At 45.3% G+C, this 7,702-nt stretch overlaps 1 pseudogene; it reads left to right on the forward strand.

Moving 5' to 3' along the window:
• The first annotated feature begins 6,685 nt into the window (after positions 1-6,685).
• Positions 6,686-7,174, forward strand: LOC119819874 (annotated as a pseudogene).
• Positions 7,175-7,702: the final 528 nt, after the last annotated feature.

A 7,702-nucleotide genomic window follows, 5' to 3' on the forward strand; every position in this document is an offset into this window, starting at 1 on the left:
TTGTGGTGACTAATCCGTGGCCCTCCCCTGGCCCTGGGAAGCTAGAATAGCAAGCCATGGTGGGCCACAGGGTGGGGGAGGGGGCGGTTCCAAGATGCCCATCAGTAGAGAAAATTAGGGAAGAGTAGTAAAAATAACAACCAACCCACTCATTTCTCCTCAGCTGTGCAACAGGACCCCAAAGCTCACCTTTTTGCCCAGCAAGAGGCCCTACATCTTGCAATGAATGATATGTATCTCCTCAGTCTCAGGGACCAGAGAGCTGGACATCAAGGCCAGGCCAGACCCAGCATGGAGAGAGGAGGTAGCAGTTCAGCCCTGGGCCCGGGAGCAACACATCTCAACCCCCCCATTCCCTCCTCCCGCAGACTCAAGCAAGGTTGGGAGAGGGGTACTGGAAGGAGAGGGAGAGGCTGCCCGTGTCAGTCCTGTCTGGTCTTTATCTTCCTCCTTAACTCTCCTACTTCCTCTTAGCCATAGCTAACCCAACCTTTACCTAAGGCCTGTAAGCTTGTCTCAGTGTTCTGCACCCCATGCCAGCATCCCGGAACCTACGGCCAGATGATCTAATGTGGGGAAAGGGACTGACTCACAGCTGTGTTCATGGTCAGGACCACAAAGAGACGTCACCCTGGACCACATGGGTGGCCCAGAGTCTTTACAAAGGTCCTTAAGAGACAAGCTAGAGTATCAGCTCAGAGGGATGTGAAGAGGCCTCACCAGCAGCTCTGAAGGAAGGAGGGACAAGGAGCCCAGGGTCATGGACTTCTCTAGAAGGTGGTTACATCAGCACGTGGACTCTTACACAGCCTCAGAAAGAAGCAGCCTTGATTCTAGCCTAGTGAGGCTTGGGCCTATACCACACACAAGTCAATTGTGTTGCTTCAAGTGGTTTGTTACAGCCACAGTGAGAAATCAATACCATTTCTGACACAGAGCAACTCTACACAAGTAAATCCAGAGACCTTCACGGTGTCATCCATAAGTAAGAGGAAGTCAAAATCAGCACTGTGGCCGTCGTTCCAGCTACTCAGGACTGGATGGAGCAGGAGGACAGCATGTGCTCAGGGCTCAAGGCCAGTATCTTACAGCACAAAATGCACATAGGCCCCTAATGTAAATGCAAAGTTGGGAACCTTTCAGAAGCTAACAATCAAAAGAAAGCCTTACAACCTGGGGCAAAATAAATAGATTCTTAGATATGAAACAAAAGCACCAAATCATAGGGATTTGGGTAAAACTTGAGGCAGAGAGATAGCCTAGCCCCGGCAAGACCCTAGGTTCATCCTTCAATACTCACAGAAAAAATACAAATGAACTCCATAAAAATCTACAACCTTCTATCTGAACTGGAAGTATGTGTGGCTAATTGAACAAGAGACTTTAGCATTAGTGAAGTCCCCTGTCAACCACCAGAACCAACAGAGGGGGGAACATTGCTCTCCAAAAGTTACTATTAAGAGAATTAAAAGGTCAGCCAGGGGGTGATGGCACACACCTTTAATCCCAGCACTTGGGAGGCAGAAGCAGGGAGATCTCTGTGAGTTCAAGGCCAGCCAGGGCCAAGTAAGTTCCAGGACAACCAGAGTACACAGAGGAAAAAAAAAAAAAAAAAAAAAAGAGGGAGACAGAGAGAGAGGGAGAGGGAGAGAGAATTAAAAAGTGAAGAATGGTAATGCATGCCCATAATCTCTGCACTCAGGAGAGGGAGGAGGAGGTTTCAGTTCAAGGCCAGGCTGATATCCACCCTTCTGAAAAAGAACCGAGACAGTGAGAGAGAACGTACTTGCAAATCATGTATCCTACAAAAGACTTCAACAGCCGGGCGGTGGTGGCGCACGCCTTTAATTCCAGCACTCGGGAGGCAGAGGCAGGCGGATCTCTGTGAGTTCGAGACCAGCCTGGTCTACAAGAGCTAGTTCCAGGACAGGCTCCAAAGCCACAGAGAAACCCTGTCTCGAAAAACCAAAAAAAAAAAAAAAAAAAAAAAAAAAAAAAAAAAAAAAAAAAAAAAGACTTCAACAAAAACAAGGAATTCTCATGCTCACTTGGCTTGCAGCTTTTTTTTTTTCAGCTTTATGGTGGTGGGAAATTGATACATGTTCACAGGAACCACATACTTCAGATGCCTATGACTCTGCAGCTCAGAACTGCAGTACCTGCGAGCCTCAGAGTCTGCATTGAGTCTACAGTGCACTGTGCTGCTGGCTGTGGCACTACTAGGTCAGTACATACAGTTTTCAACTCATGATGCATTTATCATGGATTTAGATTTGATCTCATTGAAAAGAGAGGATCATCTGTATTTTGGGGGTTTGGTTTGGTTTGGCTTGGTTTTGTTTTGTTTTGTTTTGTTTTGTTTTTTGAGACAGGGTTTCTCTGTCTGTCTCCCAAGTGCTGAAATCTCAACAGTAAGGAGCCAGGCACAGGGGTGCACATCTTTAATGCAGGCACTTGGGAGGCAGAGCCAAGAGAGTTCCTGTGAGTCTGACACCAGCATGGTTGACAGTGAGTTCTATGTCAGCCAAGGCTACATAGTGAGACCCCATCTAAACACAAAAAACAAGCAAACAGGAAGACAAACAACCCAACCTAAAAAACGGGCAGGAACTCTGGACATGGCTTGCTAGAGCACCTGCCCAGCATGAGGAGGCGCTGGGTTCATTTCAGCACCCTCTACCTCCACTACCAAAGGCAAGAGATCTAAGCCGGGCGGCGGTGGCGCACGCCTTTAATCCCAGCACTCGGGAGGCAGAGGCAGGCGGATCTCTGGGAGTTTAAGGCCAGCCTGCTCTACAAAAGCTAGTTCAAGGACAGACTCCAAAGCTGCAGAGAAACCCTGTCTCAAAGAAAAAATAATAATAATAATAATAATAAACCCAGTGGTGGTGATGGCAGTGCATACTTTTGATCCCAGCACTTGGGTGGCAGAGGCAGGTGGATCTCTGTGAGTTCAAGGACAGCCAGGCCTAAATAGAGAAACCCTGTTTCAAAAAAACAAAATAATAATAATAATAGTAATAGTAATAGTAATAATAATAATAATAAATCTAGCAGGAACCCACCAGTTGTATTTGCCTGCTTGGTCTGATTTGGCTATGCATCCTTCTGCCCAAGTAAAACTTTTTGCCTTTTTGAAATATTTAGGGTTGGCTGATCATTTTCTTAGAACCTTGGACCTATTTCTAACATAAACACAGGGCCATATACCACCTAATATCCTGTGAGCCAAAATAAGCCTTCCTCCCCTTAAGCTCTCAGTTAATCACTTCAATAATAGGATGTCACAAACCAACTGACAGTTTTGGAGGCTATATATAGCTGTGACTTACATTGGACAGTCAGTGACAAACAGACTGAGAAAGATAATCAAAAGACAAACAGATTCTCTTCATAACTCACATTTTAAAACAAGTATACAGAAAAATTGACAACAAGGGAATAGACAAAGCAGTCTCCTGCAAACTCCTGCCAAAAGAAAGCACAAGTCATGTCAAAGTAGACTTCTGAGGATGATGGCCAGGAAGATGTGAGTGTCCTACACCCTCCTGTACCCAGACACAGACACAAAGGGAATTTGGAAGGAGAAAGTATCAGCAGGAGCTTAAGGAAGCACATGGGTCAGGGTTGCAAAGCTGCTGCAGCCAGCGGGACTAGTGGTTCTGCTGATCACTATGTCGAGCATCTGCTGGGGACTCACAGCAGTGTAAGCAGCACTGTAGAGAAAAATAGGTACCATTCCTGGTCTGCGTCTACCTGGAGTGTGTCCATCCTGGGGAAATGGCAGGCAAAAGGCAAGGGATGTGCTGGAGTGATGTGAAAGCCAAGGAAGACAGAGCAGCTCTGGGACAGAGCAGAGGGCACAACAGCAGGTGACAAACACCACAAGAACAGAGGTGAATGACTGGGACTGAGCAGAGGGTTTGAATGCAGTCGACGAATTAGCCGAGGGCACTGGATCTGTGATGTTTCCCTAACATTGACGGTCATGCTGTCATTACATCTTGGTGAGTCCTCTGCCTTCAGGAATATTCTCTTAGGTGGTCATGGTAATGAGCTTCATGCCTACAGTGTCATTTTTATTTTTATTTATTAATGTGTGTGTGTGTGTGTGTGTTTGCATGAGTCTTCGCGTACCATGTGTAGGGGACTTCCATGGAAGTCAGAGGATGTCAGATGCCCTGAAATTTGAGTTATAGGTGGTTATGAGCTGTGTCATGTGGATGCTTGAAACTGAAGCTGCATCTTTTGCAAGAGCAGTAAGTGCTCTTGACCATCAGGCCTTCTCTCCAGTCCCAAGCTTTATTCTTTTTTAAAGTGTGAGCTACACAGACAGATTCGACACAGTGCCCAGCAAAATTTTTCAAAGACCTCGAAAGAACGGGGTATTCAGCTTTATATGGAAAAGCAAAAAACCCAGGACAGACAGCCAAAACAATCCTGTACAATAAAAGAACTTCTGGAGGCATCACAATCCCTGACTTCAAACTCTACTACAGAGCTACAGTACTGAAAACAGTCTGATATTGGCATAAGAACAGACAGGAGGACCAATGGAACCGAACAGAAGACCCAGATATCAATCTACACATCTTTGAACACCTGATTTTTGAAAAAGAAGCAAAAAATATCAAATGGAAAAAAGAAAGCATATTTAACAAGTAGTGCAGATATAACTGGATAGCAACATGTAGAAGAATGAAAACAGACCCATATCTATCACCATGCACAAAACTCAAGTCCAAATGGATCAAAGATCTCAACATAAAGCCAGCCACACTGAACCTTATAGAAGAGAAAGTGGGAAGTACACTTGAACACATTGGCACAGGGTACCACTTCCTATATATAACCCCTTCTTAAAAATGGAGGAGATGGAAATCTTTAATTAAAAAATGAGAAAAAAAATGACCTGGATTTGGTTCCCAGCACCTACACTTGCTGTAGTTCACAATAGTCCATAATTCCAGTTCTGGGGGGAGGGGAGCTGATGCACTCTTCTGACCTCTATGTGCACCAGGCCTGCATATTGTGCTTATTCATACTTACAAAGAAAACACACACACATACAAAAGTTAATCTGAAGCAGCAGCAGCAATCCAGGGCTGGAGAGATGGCTCAGTGGTTAAGAGCACCAATGCTCTTACAGAGGACCAGGGTTCAGTTCCTAGTACCCACTAGGTGACTAAAAGCTTTGTATCTCCAGTTCTAGGGACTCTGACATCCTTCTCTGGCCACCACAAACACTGCAAGCATGTAGTACACAGGCATACATGCAAGCAAAGCATCCAAGCACTTAAAATATTTTTTAATTTTATAAATGAAATTTATTAGTTTTGAAAGTGATATAATCAACTGAAGATAGGTTTTTGGAATTAATAAGAGTTTAGTAAGCTCATTTATCCTCAGTCAATATGCAGAAGTCAGTTATGCTCTGCAGTCTTCAGCAAATGTAGTGTTAAGACAGAGGCAAAGAGAGGAAGAGAGTTAATAACACTAAAAATCAAATATGGATAAATAAACACTACCAAACAAGACAAATTCTCCATCTAAGGACCCATGAAATACCAATGAAGAGATGTGCTCAGAAGTTGGAAGAATCAAAATTATGGAAACATGGAATCTCTTCAAACTGCCTTATACCAACTTTTTGTTGCTATTGTTTTGGCTTGGAAGTATTACTTGTTTGAGGGTTTGGGGTTTTTTTTTTAATTTTTGAGAGGATGAGTTGTTGTTTTTATTGTTTTTGTTGAGACAGACTCTCTCTCTACATGGCTCTGACTGTCCTGGAATTCATTCTTTACACCAGGCAGGCCTTAAACTCACAGAGATCTGCCTGCCTCTACTTCCCAAGTACTGGGATTAAAGGTGTGCGCCACCATGCCTAGCCAACCTTTTCCTAATGTTACTCACTCTGAAATGTCCGTGGGATTGCTTTCAGGAGAAAGAGACCATTCCTGGAGCAGTGCAGAGAACACAATCTAAGTCAGAGCAAGGAACTCAGCAACAAACCAGTCATGAAGACACAGGCCTGCAATGCCAGCACTAGGAGGCTGGCGCAGGAAGCTCAGAGTTCATGGCCAGTCTGTGCTACCCCATCTTGAACCAACAAAGAAGAATCCCAGTGTAGTGGCACACACCTATAACCCCAGAACTTGGGAGATGGAGGCAGATGGATTAAAAATTCAAGAATTCAAGGTCAGCAAATTCCCAGGAACCTGGGTATAAAACTGGCTAGAGTCCATCTACCTGGCTAGTATTTAAGCTTGCTTCAAATTTGGCTTTAAAAAAAAAAAAGAAGAAGAAGAAGAATTCAAGGTCATGCCTATGGGGAAAGTGCCTGCCACCAACCTTGACTAGCTGAATTTGATCTAGAGAATCTACAAGGTAGAAGGAGTTGTCCTCTGACCTTCACACACGTGCTGTTGTCTTGGGGTTTCCACTGCTGTGAAGAGACACCACGGCCACGGAAACTCTTATAAGAAAACATTTAAGTCAGGTAGTAGTGGATCACACCTTTAACCCCAGAACTGGGGAGGAGTTCGAGGCCAGCCTGGTCTACAGAGCTAGTTCCAGGACAGCTAGAGCTGTTACACAGCTGTTACCCTGTCTCAAAAATAAAATAGAGCCGGGTGGTGGTGGCACATGCCTTTAATCCTAGCCCTCGGGAGGCAGAGGCAGACAGATGGCTGTGAGTTCGAGTCCAGTCCAAGCCCAGCAGTGCCGTGGCTGGTGGAACGCCTACATCGACAGTCTCATGGCAGATGGGACCTGTCAGGACGCGGCCATCATAGGCTACAAGGACTCACCCTCCGTCTGGGCTATCTACTGGCCCTCCTTCTGGGCCGCTGTCCCCCGGGGAAGACCTTTGTTAGCATTATGCCAGCTGAGGTTGGTGTCCTCGTAGGCAAAGACTGATCAAGTTTTTTCCTGAATGGGTTGACAGTTGGGGGTCAGAAATGTTCTGTGATCCAGGACTCAGTGCTGCAGGATGGGGAATTTACAATGGATCTTCGTACCAAGAGCACTGGAGGAGCACCCACCTTCAATGTCACTGTCACCATGAACTGCCAAGACGCTAGTCCTGTTGATGGGCAAAGAAGGTGTCCACGGTAGTTTGATGAACAAGAAATGTTATGAAATGGCCTCCCACCTGCAGCATTCCCAGTACTGACCTCATCTGTCTCCTCCCCCATCATTCCCTTCAGCTTTTGCACCCTTTCTTTCCATACACACACATACCATTATTTTTTGGGTCATTACCCAATTCCCTTATTGCTACCAAGACCACATGGGCCGGGGGCTGGGGCTGAACAGACAGATACCTCCCCTTACCCATACCCCCTCCTGTGTGTGTTTGGAAAAAATTGTTTTTTGTTTGTTTTTTGTTTTTTCTGAATAAAAAAGATTCTACTAACAAAAAACAGAGAGAGAGAGAGAGAGAGAGAGAGAGAGAGAGAGAGAGAGAGAGAGAGAGAGAGAGAGAGAGAGAGAGAGAGAGAGAGAGAGAGAGAGAGAGAGGAGAGAGGAGAGAGAGAGAAAAGAAAAAAAGAAAAGAAAGAAAACACTCAAAGAACTGGGCTGGAACTAGCTCAAGGAGTAAATGTGAAAGCATGTGGGGCTGTGTTCAGATCAACTGCACCTCCTAGAGCCAGACACGGTGCCATGTGTCTGAACTCCCAGAGCTAGCGAGGGCAGAGAC

The sequence above is a fragment of the Arvicola amphibius genome, chromosome 7 (assembly GCF_903992535.2).
Source record: "Arvicola amphibius chromosome 7, mArvAmp1.2, whole genome shotgun sequence".
NCBI lineage: Eukaryota > Metazoa > Chordata > Mammalia > Rodentia > Cricetidae > Arvicola > Arvicola amphibius.